At 33.1% G+C, this 22101-nt stretch overlaps 2 long non-coding RNA genes across 2 annotated transcripts; both read left to right on the top strand.

Moving 5' to 3' along the window:
* The first annotated feature begins 297 nt into the window (after positions 1 to 297).
* On the top strand, positions 298 to 9943 carry LOC123561665 (uncharacterized). The gene is made up of 3 exons (XR_006688483.2): positions 298 to 425; positions 1068 to 1254; positions 9687 to 9943. It is a non-coding gene; the product is annotated as an uncharacterized LOC123561665 (long non-coding RNA).
* A 4087-nt stretch (positions 9944 to 14030) lies between these two features.
* Positions 14031 to 20930, top strand: LOC123561666 (uncharacterized). The gene is made up of 3 exons (XR_006688484.2): positions 14031 to 14732; positions 19350 to 19479; positions 20240 to 20930. It is a non-coding gene; the product is annotated as an uncharacterized LOC123561666 (long non-coding RNA).
* The last annotated feature ends 1171 nt before the right edge of the window (positions 20931 to 22101 follow it).

The raw sequence follows: 22101 nt of genomic DNA, 5'->3' as shown, positions 1-22101 counted from the left end.
ATTTGAGCAACGCTTAATTAAAAAAAAAATATCAGTTTTCAGACATGCAAAAATACTTCCACCTATTTTTAATAGGAACATAACACTTAATGATTAAAATAGCGTATTAGACTCATTAGTATACTTTTTGACAGCCAACTACTATGGTTAAGAATATGACCGATATCTGAAAGAAGATAAATTGTCTGTTGCGCATCTCATGACACTATTCCCGCCTCTAAATGTCGTCTGCCAATCAGAATGAACCTTAAGATGCTGCTTCTTTAAGAAGTAACTGCGCGTGAAATCGTGACTTAAAAGGCTAAATAAGAGATGCTGTCAAATTAGGAGCTCATTTGTGATTTCAATCGTTTTAACAAATGTTACTCTTCTATGAATATAAAACGAATGTTGGAATTATGACAGGAGATCATCTGTAAACAAAGGTGAGTTACATATTTTTTATCAAATTTATGACCAGATATTTTGGTATGTGGAAGATACATAATTTATAACTGAATTAGTCGGGTATCTTATGATTAAATACTGAATTAATACCATAATGAAGACGACCAGGAGAGTCAGAAAGAATGATTTAATTAATGACAAGTTGATCTAGATTCTACCTTAGAAATGCGTTTCTCAATAGTTTATACATAAAACTTACCTTTTCAGAATATTTTGTATACTTATTCAAAAAGTCTTTTTGTAAAAAGTAATAATGTTTTACTTAGATCTGCATAAAATTGAAATAAAATTGCCTTGTAAATGCTAAACGTGACATCATCTCCAGTGATAGAAGATTTTCTTTAAGAGCTTGCGAATGTCATACATATCTGTTGTCACGTAAAAGATTGTTAAGAATATAACTTATATGTCTTATAAGACCCCAAACATTCATTAAAGAAAAAACGAATATCTCAAAACAAACATACATTTTAGAAATAAAGCTAGATTTTCCATCACTCATCACAGTAATGAAATGAAACAATTTCTTAAATTTCAGTTTAGGAATTTCAATTTTTCATCCACATCAGTATCGAAAAGCCAGGCGTTGATAATTAATTGTCCCCATGTTGTTTCATTAGTAGTTGCAGAAGACAGTTCCCGCGTGTATCTCACGTGCACTCAACATCTGGCAGACGACACTAACATCCAACGTTTCCTGACGATAGCCATTGTGACAGGATAATTCCGGCCAAAGATGGAATAATATTCCGCCTGGGACTCTGGCCAGCGCACAAAGTGTGGAAAAAAAGTTGAGAGAAGAAGGAGGTTTGCATTTACAGTTTAATTACATTATATGGTTGTGAGATACCAGATAATTATGGAGTTCACATGTTAAATAGTAAAAACAGTCCTAAAAATAGAGTGAACATTTGTTTATTTGTCAATTAAAAATGTCCTTAAAAATGTTGGGAAATATAAATAGATAGTAATGACAAATCTAAGTAACTTGTCGCACATTTTGTGTTGAAATATCTAAACTGTAATACTGTCTCATATTTGGTGTTAAAATATCTCAATTGCATATTTTATGTTAAAGTATCTAAATTGTAATACTGTCACATATTTTGTGCTGAAATATCTAAATTGCATATTTTGTGTTGAAATTTCTAAATTGTAATACTGTCACATATTATGTATTGAAATGTCACATGTTATGTATTGAAGTATCTAAACAGTTATGACAAATGTGTGTAACATAAGCATATTCTATCCTAGATATCTAATCTATGTAATATGTCGTGTATTCTCCGTTGAAATAATAACATTAAAATTGCAAATATATGTAACCTGTCGCATATTCCATGTTGAAATATCTAAAGTGTAATGACAAATCTATTTATATATAGAATCTAGACAACATCAGTGTATGTAATACTCGCGAAATTTGTATTTTAAAAAACAACACCATAACCTATTAAAAGATTCCCATTTCGAACGTTCAAAGTGTTTATATATGCATTTACAAATGGAACTATGCCAATAAATATTGTTTAAGCTAGTATGGTCTGTTCCATATCAAATTACATTGCACGGCTGAAATTTCCATAATGTATGTAAGGAAGTAAAAATATCTACGGGGTGCCTTACTGTTTGGTAGTATCCAATTTCAATTATTGATATCCTTAACTCTTTAATGAATATCACAAATTCATTTTGGGAAAACATTAATTTATTTATGGATTTCACAAATTCATCTTATGATATAATTAATTATTTTGATATAATTAAATGCGTTGAAAGATATCACAAAACGACTTACAGATTATGTATGAATCGATTATTTGATCGGTTTTATTTCACTATATCTTTAATTCTGTTTAATGATATCCATAAAGGATTTTGACTACCACAAAATGAATGTAAGATATAATTGAATTTAATTAAAGATATTATAAAATAAAAACTGATTTCGTGATATCACTAAATTGAGTTTAGGACATCATTAAACTAACTTTAGATATTCTAAATTCATTTTATGATATCATTGAATGAATTATTGATATCCGAAAATAAAGACTATTTTTGGATGACTTAAAATTGATTTAATGATATCACTACTGAAGTAACGAGAAATTAAGATATCATAAAATCAGATATATTTTGAAATATTCTCAAATAATTTACTGGTAATTTTTATAGTATGTATTTCAGATATCATAAAATAGATTTAGGATATCATGAAGTCGAATCATACATATGAAGAAAAAAAATACTTAGAGATATTCAATATTCTGTTCTGTGATATCCTTAACCCTTAGCCTGCTGCAGGCGAATTTAACAGCCTTTGCAAACAGCTTGGAACCAGATCAGACGCCGATTAAATCGGCGTCTGATCAGGTTCCAAGCTGTTTGCTACTCTGACAATATTTCTTCCAATTTTGGAGCAAATTGAATGAACTTTACAATTTTAGCAGACGACATTTCCAGCAGACGACTATTTATCTAGCATGCTAAAGGTTAAAATCATTTTATGATATTTCGTAAACATTTTGTATAATCACAAAATATATTAAAAGTTCCATAAGGCTTTAAATTTTATGTTAAATTCAAGTGAAACAGTTATCCAAATAGATGTTGTTTATGATTACATTGTACGAAAAGCGCTACTTTTAATACTGCAAAAAGGGAGGTAATCAAAAATAATAGGTTCAATAACATTTTATTCTATGTTCATAAATATGCAAACCTTTGACAAATATTAGAGGAAATAATTAGCATAATTACGATTTAACAAGAAATCAATATAGTTTATGTTCATTACTGAAAATGTGGCAGCCATAGTGTCATTATGAAATCATTATCTTTTATTACATACTTTTCAACAAATTATTGAAATATTAGAGTGCAATATATCTGGTATTTTCACAGTGAAAAAAAAATCAAATATAATTTTCACAGATAAGAAACAGTAATAAATTATGGATAAATTTAGTCAAAACATGAAATATAAAGAAAGTCTGTTTTTTTTACATGTAAGATAAAAATATATCTTTCACTCATGAACACTATATCTTACATTTCCACTCGTATGCTATGCCATTCTTGAAAATATTGCGTCAAGTATTCCTTGTGAAAGATATTTCAGTCTCACACTGAAGCAATAAAATATCCCCTATTTAGTAAGGTCGATATGATGACGTCACTGCTATATATCATACGAGTTTTTGACTCAGCCATCGAGTCAATATGACTTTTTGTCACTAATCATGTTAGACCAATGGAAATGCCTATAAATATATATTATATATTAAATTAATAATATCTTAAATTATAATCAGTGGTGTATTTGAATACATTATATTTTAAGATATCACAGATACATTTAATGATATCATAAAATAAATTAAAGATATCACAAAATGAATGAAAGATATCACAAAATAGTGAATAAATCCCAAAAGAATCATAACCACACATTACTGTCTTCATAAACTGACAAAACTGGTATACTGCAATACGTGACACTTCTCACGGACTTTGGCCGCTTTGTTCCATATAACATTTTTGGGCTGGATGACCGAGAAAAGTTGCCGTGTGTTTGTATAAATCACTCAACAAGATGAATTACATTATAATAGTATGAGTTATATATAGTCAGAAACTATGTTGTTTTGAATACAAAGGGCATTCGGAAAGCATGAAGGTGATTTTACAGACATAGGTTACAATGTTACATACATAAATAAATCTTCTTATATTCTCCATTCTGGAATGATTTGATACAGTGACATGTTGAAATACGGCAAGTTAAGTGTATGGCCAAAATGTAGTGTTAAAAACTATTATTGAACAAACAATATAAAATAGTCAGAATCGTAGTACTGGGGCCATATGAGAAGTCTTTGTCGTGACCCCAATAGGGCTCGAACCAACGACCCCTGGGTTTGGTTGCACTTTTTCTAAGAAACATTTCTATCGTTTCATACTTTTTCGTTTTTGTTTCTGCTCATTTGTCAAATAAACTGATTAATCTGAATTGCATTTAGGTTATTATAAAGTGATATTGCCATATATAAAAAAATATTTTTCACGGACAACCTAATAATGTCCACTCATTTGAATATCCATTTGAATAACTCAAAGTAGCAGGAGATCAACAAAGTTGTAAATAGGACTGACGTTAACATGACTCCAGATCCTGCATTTTCTGGAGTCGTCAACAAAATTGGATACCTAACTTATCTGAGGAATCTTTGTGAATCTCACACAGAATACATATTATGGTGGCTGATTTCTGCCATTTCGTGTGTTCGTGTCGGCGAGGCGAAATGTCGAAGTAACGAAAACACGAAAGGTCGAAATAATGCATATTTGTTCGTGTCGGCGGGTCGAAATGTCGAAGACACGAAACTGACACGAAAGGTCGAAAACAGCTTACTTGTCGTGTGTTCGCCTTTCGGCTTTCGAGGCGGATACACGAAGTAACGAAACATTGAAGGCGAAATAACGAAATTTTTTAGGCGAACACACGAACTTTTGTATTAATCACTTTTCGTGTCGGCGGGTATCAAAACTTCATGTTGTCGCCCTTCTTTTGTCGTGTCTTCGTGTATTCGCCTCGCAAGACGAAAGGCGAACACACGAGAAATAAACAGTTTTCGACCTTTCGACCTTTCGTTACTTCGACCCGCCGACACGAACACACGACAAATGTGCAATTTCGTCCTTTCGTGTATTCGCCTTCCGGTAGGCATGCGCATAACAATTACACATATGCTGCTGAAATGAATATGCTATTTATAAAATAATATTTGTCCTAAAACGAAAGCTAATGTTTTATATTCAATAAAAGATGTCATTGTGTAGATATTTTTTCACTAATATTAAATTTACATGTAAGCTACATAGGCCTTCATTAAGCTTCTGTCAGTCTTACGGGGCATATCATTACGCCGACTGCTATCTAGATAAAGTGTTTTACCATTAATACATTTTTTCTCAGTTTATGTTTCATATGCAATAAAACATGTCACTCTTCAAGTATTTCAGTTCTGGTATAAAATTCATATATGAGCCGCGTCATGAGAAAACCAACATAGTGCGTTTGCGACCAGCATGGATCCAGACCAGTCTGGTCAGGATCCATGCTTTTCGGTTTCAAAACCTATTGCAATTAGAGAAACCTTTCGCGAACAGCATGGATCCTGATCACAATGCGCGGATGTGCAGGCTAGTCTGGATCAATGCTAGTCGCAAACGTACTATGTTGGTTTTCTCATGGAGCGGTCCATATACATTACGCCTCATTTTGCGCCATTATCATAGTGTATTAAGGCAGACCCTACACGATACATTTGCCGTGTGTTTGTGTCGGCTGGTCGAAGTAACGAAAGATCGAAAACAGCTCAGTTTTCGTGTGTTCGCCTTTCGCCTTCCGAGGCGAATACACGAAGTAACGAAACATTGAAGGCGAAATAACGAAGTTTTAATACCCGTCGATACGAAAAGTGATTAATACAAAAGTTCGTGTGTTCGCCTCTGAAATTCGTTATTTCGCCTTCAATGTTTCGTTACTTTGTGTATTCACCTCGAATGTCAAAAGGCGAACACACGACAAATAAGCATTATTTCGACCTTTCGTGTTACGTCGACATTTCGCCTCGCCACGAAATGGCAGAGATCAGCTACCATACATATGACTACTAGATCATGATCATGTTTGATAATAGGCATTGTGAGGAGTATAGTAAAATTCATATATAATGTTTATAAACTTCGATAATGATCAAACCAGAGCTTTGGCCCCGGTTCTCTTTGTTGCGGAGTATACTTATGCTAAAACCTAAATTAACTTGTAGATATATATACATGTACATATATTAAGGTCTCTATAGGTCTATAAATAAATACTATTTACATTTCTCAGTCAGTGTTTAAGTTTAATAACGGTCCATCCACCTTTTCAGACACATGTGCCGTAGCTTTCGGTTTCTCGCCGGGTCTTCTTTAGCGGCGTTTATTTATATTATGAACGGACGTTGTGATGGCAAAATAAGAGTAACTAAAGCAAATTTGTACAACTCTGTGTGTGGCATTTTAGTAGCCTGATCAGATGCGTTCAATTTAACGCGCTATCGAACCAATATTATCATCTTCATTAGAGTTTGTAGATTTAAGCATTATATATAAAAACTGAAATATTTTGATAGATAAATATTTTAATGGATGTCCTAAGCCAATAAAATAATTAATGAAAACGGTAATCAAGATGCTGTCACAGAACATTATGCACACACATTATTTTGTATGTCACATTGTAGATTAGGTATTTTAAATATAGAGAAATATACAAAATAATCTGCGCTTTCTTTGTACAAAGTTGGATAAATACAATACAACCGGCGCTCTTTTTTTTCTTTTTTTGCTGATCTTGAGAAAAATTGCTTAAGCACTCCTTGGCTATGTAATCCTGACTTTACAAGCCACGGGAAACCAGACTTAAAACCCGGCTTGCCAAGAATTACAAGACTTAAGCGGCATAAATAGCTTACGTTAAACATTTCGTCTTGATAATGCCGGACTACTTTTGTGCTGATGCACTGTGTTATTATGGAGAAATTATTGTTATAATATAACCCAGAATGAAAATATGTTATTACATTCTCCGTTGAAAGATGGAATTAAATATTTGAAGCCTTTGAACTGCCGATGTGACTGCGCAATTTAATCTGAAAACAATCCAACAGGGTAATCGCTATTAACGCATGCAGACTGTTCACCAGACGCCAGCACGTGCGCATTTCTATATCAAACGACATAAAATGTTCGATTATATCTTCCGTATATGATAAACCATAATAGAGTTCAACACCGTATCAAACTGCTATACTACAAACAAGGAAATAAATGTTCTTGACACATTAAAAAGAACCGTTTAATATTTCAGATTTTGATTTTTGCGTTAAGCGTGTATTAAGATCATGTTTTGCAAAATGCTATTTTATTATACTACAAAACACGATGAAAATAACTAGGGCATCAAATTAACATATGAAATTGTTTCTCAGCAAAGATGCATCTTTTTTCTTTGAGGATAAATGAGTCAATGTTTACTTCAGTAAACGAAAATAATTGAACTAGAAATCTCTATTTACTTGCATGTCTCAGCGACCTAGACCCTTTCCGTTCATCTTCGGAATCTAAAGATAGAAGAGTAACTAAGGTTCGGTTACAACAACATGGCGATTGGATTAATATTTACATTATCACATTACACGGTGTACAATTGGATTACAAGGAAACGGTGTTGACAGTCCGTAAAGAAGAGAAAATTGCTAGCTATTGACGGATCGTCTGCTGATTCAATTAACGTCATTTCCTTTAGAATCATTCACGGCGAGTAGTCGAAAAATCAGCTCATGCCCTTCATCATGAAGAAGAAGTAAAATATTTTTATTTTAAAAAGAGACATCATTTTACACGATTTGTAATACTTCCTATACAATACAAAGATCGCCAGTGGAAAGACGGCACCTCGGTATCAAATACCTTAATTTATTTTTGACAATCTTAAAATATTTCAGTACAGTTTCTGTGACAGTAAAATTATATAAAACATGCTTTAATCCACGCATTACAGTTCTAGTTGTGTTTATTACGTTGCTACATAATACGTTTCATACAATCTCATTTTCTTTACTTGAACTTTGTCGATAATTTTAAATTACTTTTCCGGCGTCAACACATGCGCTAGATATTCATATATAGACCCCGGTACAACTACACGACGTGCGCACTCTTACAAGTGAATTGTCTGAAGGCATCCCTACTTGAAGACAGACCTAGGGCAAATTGGTTACGACAAACAAATGATTGGGTGTCGATGATGAACACATAACTTTGACTAATGGAATTTATATCTTTTTCTCTTGGAGTGTCAGTCATTATTTTGCAGCATTCCATTGGGAGAACAAATGTATTTGGAGTGTAAAAAGAACGTCACGAGAAATCAGTCAGTACAAATTGTTTGCTTTTTCTTTCTCCCAAAAGTTTCTCGTGGTGACAGTATTTCAAAAGTTTTATGCCGGGCAGCATCTTTGTTTTCAATATTTTATATTGAATGACTCACAAACGCGTGTTAGTTAAATAACGGATTTGCACGTATTCATCCGCGTTGAGACATACTATATAACTCGAGTAGACTTTTAAGTTATAAAAACGCAAAGCCCGGATCAGTACGAAATGCGGCGCGTACTGGGTGCTTTGTCCGTGAAAATACATAGAATGATTGGGTTGGAATAAAAAAGGAACCAAAACTTTGCCATTTTTATTCATTTTTTCAAGCTCCTAACGTATAGAGGAAATTGTCTTATTCAAACCAAAAAAAAAACTAAATTCCCTTAGAGGTAATTTCAATGACAAACCTCTCCGTAAGAAAATTGCTTCTAAATTATTGGATCATTACAAGATTATGATGTCTATGGTACCCTCGAGAGATCCCTTAATAGAATTTGGCAGACGATTCGTTTATTAAAGCGACCGATTCGTTTATTAAAGCGACATAATTACGCCGAGTAATGTCGTTAGCACCAACTTTATGGTCTAAACTTTCCGGTTTTCTCCGTTTCTCTAAACTGTCTCAGCTATGCGACTAATTAGCAGGCTTTCAAAAGTCTCGCAACACATTACGAACATCTGCGAAGTTATTTATTTTGTCTATGGTATACTTATTGTTGAGAATATATCTTGTCAATACTTATAACCATTAACAACAAAAGAGCAGTCAAGCACATTATTCTAACAATTTACTGTAAACGTGTTTTTCGTAATAAATGCTTACAAGCGTTATATAACGTAGAGTTTAAAGTCTGAACAAAAAAAAAAAAAAAAAAAAAAAAAAGATATTAATTTCAAAATTTCAACACAAATGTTTGGAGACCACGTTTTTTAAAAATTTTACTTGTAATGCCTATTTTTCGCATACTTACTTGAGTGGAATAATTTCAATTACGCGATTGTTTTGATAAATAAACGTAATAAGATATTTATAAATAAGTTTATAACAGTTGAAAGACCACCATGATTTAATAGATTGTACGAGGACCGCAATTTTACTGAAACTAGGAAGCTTTAACAATTTCAGTTCGTGTAAACAGATAAATTTTTTTTCATGGCTTGTACGACTCTTATTTGATGGGCAATTCATATTATACATATAAATATGAACAAAAAAGATCAGAAAAATATTTTCACTTCAGGTTTAAGTTGTAAAAGCACAAACAATGTACAACGATTCCAGCTTGACAACGATTTCTTTCACAAGCACCGGGAACATGTATTGTCTAAACGGGCATGATACGCAGAGTCTGAGCATGGCACATGTAAACAGCCGGGAACCAGTTTTACAGAACGGAAGTGGCAGGGGAAGACGCGCTGCAAACCAAGAAAACACTGGATTAAGTCGTGAAGAAAGGCGGCGCAGACGACGGGCAACGCAGAAATATCGTTCAGCCCATGCGACCAGGGAGAGGGTGCGAGTGGAGGCGTTCAATGTGGCCTTCACAGAATTGAGAAAACTTTTACCAACACTACCGCCAGATAAAAAATTGTCAAAGATAGAAATTCTTAGACTTGCGATATGTTATATTTCGTATTTGAATCATGTTTTAGAACTTAACTGACGCTCAAAAAATGAAGATCAATGGCTGAATTCTTGTGCTAATACACCCTCGTCAACAGACCAAAGCGGAATGTTTAATTACTGACAATGGTCAAACTGAAACTTGCAGATTGCTCGTAGGTTTATAAAACGTACATGAGAGCTCTAAACAACATTTTCATTTGTGTTTGGTTGGGGGTCATATTTTTTGAAGATTGTGGTGTACATGAAAATGAAGATTTGGGTCTTCAATAATGTTTACAGACGTGTGGTGCTTCTTAAGATTAAAATAAGATAAAAAAAAAATTTGGGGTACTTTACCTAAAACATTGCCTAGAGATTGTCTTTTTACTAATACTTATGACGTAATGCATTATTTACTTTGGTAATCGTTTCCGTTCATTAACATATATCTATAATCAAATCTTCCTAAACAGAGTTTGTAATATTTAGAAAAAACACAACTAATTACTAGTGTTTCCTTCCTTGACCTATCCTGTCATGACTATTACAAGACTAAACAGATTTGTGATAACTTTGTATTTAGACTATATTTTTATTCATATATCATTTATATGCTTTTCTTCCCATTTCTGAAAAAACTTTTGAATTTATTTATTAGTTATAAATCACCAGTGTCTGTGTATTCATCTTTATGAGTTAAGTTATTCTTGTTATATTTCGTGTTTTTTTTTTCATTTACATTTACACACATACTTCACGTCAGGTTGTCATAATGAGAAAGGCCTCTGATATTTTGTTTTACTTTCGATGTAGTTTTGCTAAGATAATGAACTTTCGTGTCTATGATCTTTGAGGAATTCTAGGATATAAAACTGTTACGATATTTAGATACATACAAAAGAACGAATATATGAGTGCCTAAGTAATGTGAGTGTTTTGTTTGAATCAAATTAAGTTTGAATCATGAAATTCCCGTGGATAACAGTTTGATATATTTCTAGTCAAAAGATAATGCTCAACTGACATGTATGCTGTTGTTGTTTTATTACCTATGCTCTGTAATTGTTGTTTATGGCTAAATAAAGTTACCTGTCACATATATTTGACCTTGATGCCCACTTTCATAGATTTCAAAATAAAATGTATAGTTGTCCGCGGTATTCCCGCGTCATTGGTAATTTCGCGTTATTTCCGTTTTGCACAGCAGCGCCATCTTGACATTGTTTACAAACAACCTACTTTCATTTTCAGTTCAAATTTTAATAAATTTATCCAGAATGCATAGAATTTTGGTGAGTTAACTTTCAAAATAGTTGAAATACTTAAATTTCTATCCAATTAAACCCAAATCCTGTATTTTTTACTTATTGACAGCGTTTTCGCCAATGTTTTGTTTATGTTGTCTGTTATAAATAGGCCCGATTCGGATGAACGACGATCCAACAAGGCTGTGACTAAATACAGAGTTGGTGCGCCCGTGATATATTACAGACTCCGGTATATACCGGATTAACTAAATTTGAACAAAAATACCTTAAATGTATATATTTTATAACCATGGTGATTCTAACCCTAACCTTTAGTCAGTATATTATGCACATTATACACTAAATGCGTGCAGACATGCAAAAAAAATGAGTATTTTTGCCGTGCGTTTCATTTGATAATAATTCCGCGCATGCGCAGAACGGCTGCACCAACTCTGCAATGAGAAACATTCATCCAAACAATGCCCCGCTTCCCCTTAATTCCCGCCTTGGTACCATAATTTCCGAAACGGACTGGATTTAGTGGTCACGTACAAAGGTTCAAAGGTCAGGATTCTGAGAAGAGACAGCTCTTTCAGATGTACATGCTGTCAAAATGAGTAAATTTTAAGTACTGGGTGTTGAACATTTCGCATAATTTTACCAATATTGTTATAATTAAACTGTTATTTTTACAAACAGACACAGAATTCCTTAGTGTACCGGAAATAAACAAATATCGTGGTAAGTAACCTAACAATAATTCTACAACTACAACAACAACATCTTTAACGCGAAAATACCAAGGACATACAAAATCAAAACGGTAGAAAGTGTACATGTTGACACGTGATTGTCGGGAGTATTTTAATTATATTTTATGTCAAAACTTTTACGTTTTGATAGATAATGAATTATTTTAAATTATTTATTAAACAAAATAACTGTTATATTTTATGTGCTTGCTTACTGTATCTAGTGTCACTAGTACCGCGAGAATATAGGGGAACAGGCTATATGAAGATCCATTGGGAGCAAACAAAATAACAGCACACTCGGTTTGATCGAGTCTGTTTGTAACAGGTAATGAGAAGTGCAACAGCTCATGCCTCCTTGCCTCAGCTTGGTACACATTAAAAGAAGGAATGCTAATGAGATTTTCATAACAATTGCAGAAAATATTATTACCGTACTAATCGTGCTAAGCAATATTTAACATCCGAACGTTACTCTTCCGAAGAAACATCCGAACATTGCTATTCCAGGTAACCAGTAATATTTAACACCCGAGCATAATTATTCCAGAGAACCAGCAATATTGTAATATACGAACAGTACTATTCTGCAGAACCAGCAATATGTAACATGCAAACATTACTATTCCAAAAAACCAAGCAATAATTTATCATGCGAACATTACTATTTTAGAGAAACAAATCAATATTTAACATACGAACATTAATATCCCAGAGAAACAAAGCAGTATTTACTATGCCGACCATTACTATTCCATATAGCCAAAGCAATATTTAACATGCAAACATTACTGTTCCAGAGAACCAAAGCAATATTTAACATACGATCATTGCTATTCCAGAGAACCAGCAATATTTAACAAACGAACATTACTATTCCAGGGAACCAACCAATATTTAAGAAATGAGCATTACTATTCCAGAGAACCAAAGCAATATTTAACATACGATCATTACTATTCCATAAAACCAAGCAATATTTAACATGCGAACATTTCTATTCCAGGGAACCAAATAAAAGCAATATTTAACATGAGAACATTCTATTCCAGAGAATCGAATAATATTTAACATACGAGCATTACAATTCCAGAGAACCAAAGCAATATTTAACGTGCGAACATTACTATTCTAGAGAACCGAAACAATATTTAGAATACGAACATTAATATCCCAGAGAACTAAGCAGTATTTAGAATGCGACCATTACTATTCCATAGAGCCAAAGCAATATTTAAGGATTACATGGTGTAATAGTCATAATTCAAATCTTGTAACTGGATGATAATATTTAAATGAAATTTGGTCACCTTATAGACATTCAAAATGTTTCACCGAGAGATTTTTCAATTTTTATCATTTTTTGGGGAGATAATCGGCATTGAAGTTAACATTGATGCCTATGGGAAATATATCATTTCTTCGATTATGAGAAACTGAACTTGAGTTTCCAGAAAATTTTGCGGTAGAAAGCTGCATTATATGATTCTGATACAAATATCAAAAAGAAATCTAAAATTCCCCGTAAGGAAAGGGAGAAAATTACTTTTTTCTAGTTTTCAAGGGAGATAACTCATGAAAAACCAAAATAATCAGGGGCAGTAATCTTAAGGATTTTTTTTTTGAGAACTTCTGTCACTATATAACTTGTCAATATGCACCTTATTTCTATCGTTTCACATTTTAAAACTTTCATTATCAAGTTGTATGTACGCTTTCGGTGAAATTGAGGCCTATTACGGGTAGTAACCCTTAACATGCAAACATTACTATTCCAGAGAATCAAACAATATCTAACAAACGAATGTTACTATTCCAGAGAACCAAAGCAATATTAAACACACGAGCATTACTATACCAGACAACCAAGAAATATCTGACATACGAACGTTACCCTTTCAGAGAACCGAAGCAATATTTAACATGTGAATATTACTATTCCAGAGAACCAAGCAATATTTTATATATTAACTATATTTTTATTCATATATCATTTATATGCTTTTCTTCCCATTTCTGAAAAAACTTTTGAATTTATTTATTAGTTATAAATCACCAGTGTCTGTGTATTCATCTTTATGAGTTAAGTTATTCTTGTTATATTTCGTGTTTTTTTTTTCATTTACATTTACACACATACTTCACGTCAGGTTGTCATAATGAGAAAGGCCTCTGATATTTTGTTTTACTTTCGATGTAGTTTTGCTAAGATAATGAACTTTCGTGTCTATGATCTTTGAGGAATTCTAGGATATAAAACTGTTACGATATTTAGATACATACAAAAGAACGAATATATGAGTGCCTAAGTAATGTGAGTGTTTTGTTTGAATCAAATTAAGTTTGAATCATGAAATTCCCGTGGATAACAGTTTGATATATTTCTAGTCAAAAGATAATGCTCAACTGACATGTATGCTGTTGTTGTTTTATTACCTATGCTCTGTAATTGTTGTTTATGGCTAAATAAAGTTACCTGTCACATATATTTGACCTTGATGCCCACTTTCATAGATTTCAAAATAAAATGTATAGTTGTCCGCGGTATTCCCGCGTCATTGGTAATTTCGCGTTATTTCCGTTTTGCACAGCAGCGCCATCTTGACATTGTTTACAAACAACCTACTTTCATTTTCAGTTCAAATTTTAATAAATTTATCCAGAATGCATAGAATTTTGGTGAGTTAACTTTCAAAATAGTTGAAATACTTAAATTTCTATCCAATTAAACCCAAATCCTGTATTTTTTACTTATTGACAGCGTTTTCGCCAATGTTTTGTTTATGTTGTCTGTTATAAATAGGCCCGATTCGGATGAACGACGATCCAACAAGGCTGTGACTAAATACAGAGTTGGTGCGCCCGTGATATATTACAGACTCCGGTATATACCGGATTAACTAAATTTGAACAAAAATACCTTAAATGTATATATTTTATAACCATGGTGATTCTAACCCTAACCTTTAGTCAGTATATTATGCACATTATACACTAAATGCGTGCAGACATGCAAAAAAATGAGTATTTTTGCCGTGCGTTTCATTTGATAATAATTCCGCGCATGCGCAGAACGGCTGCACCAACTCTGCAATGAGAAACATTCATCCAAACAATGCCCCGCTTCCCCTTAATTCCCGCCTTGGTACCATAATTTCCGAAACGGACTGGATTTAGTGGTCACGTACAAAGGTTCAAAGGTCAGGGTTCTGAGAAGAGACAGCTCTTTCAGATGTACATGCTGTCAAAATGAGTAAATTTTAAGTACTGGGTGTTGAACATTTCGCATAATTTTACCAATATTGTTATAATTAAACTGTTATTTTTACAAACAGACACAGAATTCCTTAGTGTACCGGAAATAAACAAATATCGTGGTAAGTAACCTAACAATAATTCTACAACTACAACAACAACATCTTTAACGCGAAAATACCAAGGACATACAAAATCAAAACGGTAGAAAGTGTACATGTTGACACGTGATTGTCGGGAGTATTTTAATTATATTTTATGTCAAAACTTTTACGTTTTGATAGATAATGAATTATTTTAAATTATTTATTAAACAAAATAACTGTTATATTTTATGTGCTTGCTTACTGTATCTAGTGTCACTAGTACCGCGAGAATATAGGGGAACAGGCTATATGAAGATCCATTGGGAGCAAACAAAATAACAGCACACTCGGTTTGATCGAGTCTGTTTGTAACAGGTAATGAGAAGTGCAACAGCTCATGCCTCCTTGCCTCAGCTTGGTACACATTAAAAGAAGGAATGCTAATGAGATTTTCATAACAATTGCAGAAAATATTATTACCGTACTAATCGTGCTAAGCAATATTTAACATCCGAACGTTACTCTTCCGAAGAAACATCCGAACATTGCTATTCCAGGTAACCAGTAATATTTAACACCCGAGCATAATTATTCCAGAGAACCAGCAATATTGTAATATACGAACAGTACTATTCTGCAGAACCAGCAATATGTAACATGCAAACATTACTATTCCAGAAAACCAAGCAATAATTTATCATGCGAACATTACTATTTTAGAGAAACAAATCAATATTTAACATACGAACATTAATATCCCAGAGAAACAAAGCAGTATTTACTATGCCGACCATTACTATTCCATATAGCCAAAGCAATATTTAACATGCAAACATTACTGTTCCAGAGAACCAAAGCAATATTTAACATACGATCATTGCTATTCCAGAGAACCAGCAATATTTAACAAACGAACATTACTATTCCAGGGAACCAACCAATATTTAAGAAATGAGCATTACTATTCCAGAGAACCAAAGCAATATTTAACATACGATCATTACTATTCCATAAAACCAAGCAATATTTAACATGCGAACATTTCTATTCCAGGGAACCAAATAAAAGCAATATTTAACATGAGAACATTCTATTCCAGAGAATCGAATAATATTTAACATACGAGCATTACAATTCCAGAGAACCAAAGCAATATTTAACGTGCGAACATTACTATTCTAGAGAACCGAAACAATATTTAGAATACGAACATTAATATCCCAGAGAACTAAGCAGTATTTAGAATGCGACCATTACTATTCCATAGAGCCAAAGCAATATTTAAGGATTACATGGTGTAATAGTCATAATTCAAATCTTGTAACTGGATGATAATATTTAAATGAAATTTGGTCACTTTATAGACATTCAAAATGTTTCACCGAGAGATTTTTCAATTTTTATCATTTTTTGGGGAGATAATCGGCATTGAAGTTAACATTGATGCCTATGGGAAATATATCATTTCTTCGATTATGAGAAACTGAACTTGAGTTTCCAGAAAATTTTGCGGTAGAAAGCTGCATTATATGATTCTGATACAAATATCAAAAAGAAATCTAAAATTCCCCGTAAGGAAAGGGAGAAAATTACTTTTTTCTAGTTTTCAAGGGAGATAACTCATGAAAAACCAAAATAATCAGGGGCAGTAATCTTAAGGATTTTTTTTGAGAACTTCTGTCACTATATAACTTGTCAATATGCACCTTATTTCTATCGTTTCACATTTTAAAACTTTCATTATCAAGTTGTATGTACGCTTTCGGTGAAATTGAGGCCTATTACGGGTAGTAACCCTTAACATGCAAACATTACTATTCCAGAGAATCAAACAATATCTAACAAACGAATGTTACTATTCCAGAGAACCAAAGCAATATTAAACACACGAGCATTACTATACCAGACAACCAAGAAATATTTGACATACGAACGTTACCCTTTCAGAGAACCAAAGCAATATTTAACATGTGAATATTACTATTCCAGAGAACCAAGCAATATTTAACATGCAAACGTTGCTATTTCAGAGAACCAAAGCAATATTTAACAAATATTACTATTCCAGAGAACCAAGTAATATAAAATAAATTTACACACGAGCATTACTATACTAGAGAACCAAAGCAATATTTAACAAATATTACTATTCCAGAGAACCAAGCAATATTTAACACACGAGCATTACTATACTAGAGAACCAAAGCAATATTTAACATATGAACGTTACCATTTTAAAGAACCAAATCATTATTTAACATGTATCATTACTATTCAAGAGAACTAAAGCAGTTTGTTACATCGGAACATTACACAGAACCAAAGGAAAGTTTTCTGCCAGATGATCGGCTACACTAACATCAACAATTACTAAGTAATTGTCAATCGGTTGTACATGGTTATACTAAAAATCGAAATACATTAAGTTGTTAGGGAATAAAGACAATACCAAAGTATGTTCAATACCTTGACAAAACCTCAGCTGCGTAGGTTACAGTTACAACAGATTAAAGTGGATACGTTTTAAATGTTGCCTTTATTAAATTTCCTGATAGCTATAAATATAGTTTATGTGACAGGCAGTTTTGTTAATTTACCTTGCCAGTACTTTCGTATTTGCCAAGAAAACGATCGTCTGAGTTAAAGAGACTTTTCCAGAACGCAATAAAACGATATTAAATGCCTGTTCCCTCAAAATAGATTCAATGAGAAGTGTCTAGTTACAGTCTTGGAGATATTGAAAGAAATTAGCAGTTATTGTAATGAAATTTGATTCCGTTAACTTTCATATCGCGAACACGTGTCGAACCTATTCCTTTTGAACAAGATACCTTCTCCAAGTTTCTCGGGGACTAATTAAGAAGCAGTTTTCAGGAAGAAAATTTAAATTGTGTTTTCAAGAGCGCGTCGTCTTTTGCGACATAAAACACCTAATTACGTTAAATTATAAAGACAGTTTGATGACGGGCATATGTTCCGTGAAATTTGTGTTTTCAATTAGTCTTTTCACTGCTTGTATGTGAAACCTTTATGGAAATAAATATAGAACAGAGTAAAAAGTGCTAATTAAAAGAACCATGCATTTCACATATCGCATGCTTAGCTATTATCATCTTGTTTATTTTAAAAGATTTGGTAAATGTTTCCAAATACTTGTTTTCACCTATCTAGCACATGGAAAGCTAAAATTTATCACCTGGAAATGAAGCCGTGAATGAGACTACATGTATAGTTATTTATACTGCTATAAAATGCCTTAGAGGTGGTGTTTTGAGCGCATTAAAGGACAATCTATTGCGATTGGTGTTGTTGATAGCATCTCTCGGTCAAGCACTTGGCTGGAAGCTAGTTAATGAATACAGGCCTGCTTTGTTGTAGATGAATTTAAAATTGTAGCAAAACAGACTTGAAGAATTCGCGAGAAACAAGTTGTATTTATGCATAAATATGACGGTTTGTGGACAATCGAAACCATTACTATTTGAGGGAAATATGGTTAGATACATATCAATCAATCAACATGAAGATAATGTAAAACTTCTAGTGTGACTATTGATTTCAAGCTGAAATTTGAGATACAAGTAGCAAATATATGTAAAAAAGCTTCTAGATAAATGAATGTATTAAAAAGAATAGGTGAATATCTTTGTAAATTAGAAAAACTAAATATTTACTACTCTTTTGTCCTTTCAAACTTCAACTATTGTCCTCTGACTTGGCATTTTTGCCCTGAGACTAATACTAAAAAACTGAAAAAAAACAAGAACGAGCTGTTCGTTTCATTTATGACGATTATTTTTCGGACTATGATTCTCTCCTTGTTAAATCTAAATTGCCAACATTGAAAATACGAAAGCTGGGGACAATGGCTCTGGAAGTTTTTAAAATTGTAAACAAACATGGTCCGGCCTATTTGCATGACAATTAAAATCAAAGAAAATTCTTATTCTTTTAGGTACACTAATACAGCAATGTTGCCTCAGGTACGAACTAAAAATTACGGCAGTAGCTCTTTGCGTTTCCTCAGCATTTCAGGGAGGAGACGAACTTTCATCACTTCAAAAGTCTGATTAATGCCTGGAACGGTGAGAGCTGCTCCTGTTCTTTTTACTTGTAGTTCCCAGTCGTCGTTTTGTTGTTGTTGTTTTTTTGTTTTGTTTTGGTTAGCTTCTCTGTGTGCTCTTTCAGTTTGGCTTGCAAGTTGTTTTTAAGCTTTTCTTTGTTTTATTTCCAGCTTTGCTCTGATTTAGCCTAACCATGTATGTGCTTTTTTATTTATGTTTTAGCAATCTGTAGTTTTAATATTACCATTATATTGTATTGGAACCATTCTTATTGAACCACTGGGAGAGTAGTGCTAATCAGTTTACCTCAAATCTGATATGAGGTAACAGTTGATATTTAAAATATTTCTTAAATATACAAATGTATACAGTTTGTGTCTTTTTTTCCTTGCAGGTTTTATGTTGTTACTTTTTAGAGAAGTGTTTAGGCCCTTGGTCAAGATTAGCGCAATTCTCACAGGTCTTAACATGTATTTATATATTCAATGCGTATGCCCATTTTGTGATTAATATATGTGTAGTAACTTATATGTTGATTTGCATGCTACTTGTTTTGTTATCTATGTCGGTAAATAGCTATACATAGCTAATGTTTTCCTGTTTATATATAACTTTAAATAAAATTTGTATTGTATTGTATTGTAAACACCTGGATGAAAACCTTTTCCATTTGGAACTTCAGCAAAGAGATGAGCTGAAATAACTTATCCATGAATATGAGCATTTGCTTCCAGATATATTTACTAGAACTTATAAATCTTTCATGACATTCAATTTACAGATGAACCCAACAAAACAAAAACATTTAAAAGAGGAAATAAAATATTTATTGGACAATGATTTCATGGAACCGAGAAACAGTATGAGAGGTACCCATGTATTCTTGTTCCAAAACCTAACAAATCTTACCGGTTGTGAACAGAAAAGTAAACAGCATCACAAAAACTGATTCATTTCCTATGCCTAGAGTTGACAACTGTACTGATAAAGTTGGACATGCAAAATTAGCCACAAAACTTGATTTGTTGAAAGGAATTTGGCAAGTTCTCCTCACAGATAAAACTGAACAAGTTTCGGCCATGGTTACACATGAAAGATTATTCCAGTACAAAGCCATGCCATTTGGTATGAAAATTCACTTACAACGTTTCAGTGACTTGTAAATTTCATTATTTCTGGACATATGGATGGGATGGATACATTTACGATGTCATCATATACCATGACACTTGGCAAAGCCATCTGCAGGCGATCAAGGATTACTTCAAAAGAAGCAAAGTTGACAATTAATTTATCAGACAGTGAATTTTGTAAAGTTTGTGTCATTTTCTTAGGTCATGTTGTGGAACAGGGTCAAGAAAAACCCATTGCAGCTAAGGCTGAATCTATCTCTGATTTTTTCAGTTACAACCCGTGGGTGTAAAACATCTTATTCATTTTTTCTTGGTATGGTTGGATATTAAAGAAATTCTTTTCAATTTTTTTCTTTTGCTTCCATTATTAACTAAAAATTCAAAAAATTTCTGGAATGAAAGAAAAGCAACGTCTGAACGAATAAACCCGCCGGCAATGCATTATGTAGTAAGTTCTGCACTTACATACCAGCAACATATCGGCATTGTTCAATCCACCCTCAAGCCCTCCTGAACATTGTGAAATACAGCAGTACCAAGGATTCGTGCCAATTTCCTATTACATGAAATATTTTGGTGCCCATTTTCTAACAGATGAAAAATGATCAACTTTACATTTTCCGTCGACACAATGTATTACTTTCTTGAAACGATTTTATGTTGTATAGTATAATGCCCCTGACGACGACTTAAGTTGACCGAATCTTCGCTCGATTTCACCGTTTCATTGCAAAATACAACAGTAACTGAGCCACCGGCATATTGAAAACCCGTCGCAATGTGTTATGTACTTTATATTGAACAAACATATCAGCAATATATCGACATGGTTCAATATACCCTCAAGCCGCTCTTTACGTTATAAATCATAAGGGTTGGAGCTATTTTTCTGACACATGAACAATGACCAAAATTACGCCTTTTTCGCAATTTAGACACTTCTTTATTGGCATAAAATGCCTTAATTGCTGAAACTGATTTCATAGTGTGTTTCAAGTGATCCCCGACGATGACCTAAGGTGACCAAGTCTTGACTCTAGTCTATCATTTCGGTGCAGATTACAGAAATATCTGTGTCCCGGAACATGTTCAAATTTCAAGATGCGGCTTTCTTTGGACGTATGTGACTGGCTCCGGCATGCTGAAAATTTGTCGGCAATGTACAATTTATTGAACATACACACCAGTAACAAGGATTTGAGCCTATTTACTTTTACATGAAAGATGACCAGACTTACAATTTCATACATGTTGGAACGTTTTTCGTCGGCAGATAATGCATTATTTTCTTGAAACGATTTCATAGTGTATATCATTCAGTACCGACGATGACTTCAGTGGACCACATTATCGCTCGAGCTTACCGTTTCGGTGATAATTACAGGAGTAACTGAGCACCTGAAATCTAATCTAGTCAGCTGAGGTCAGACTTTATCATATAAACAAGCTTAATTGTTTATTTTCTGATTTAAAAAAACGATTATCATTGTCAGTTGTTATTTCTTGAAAG

Source organism: Mercenaria mercenaria, chromosome 10, assembly GCF_021730395.1.
Source record: "Mercenaria mercenaria strain notata chromosome 10, MADL_Memer_1, whole genome shotgun sequence".
NCBI lineage: Eukaryota > Metazoa > Mollusca > Bivalvia > Venerida > Veneridae > Mercenaria > Mercenaria mercenaria.
Note: the sequence above shows the minus strand (reverse complement) of the source record. Positions and strands in the feature narration are given on the sequence as shown.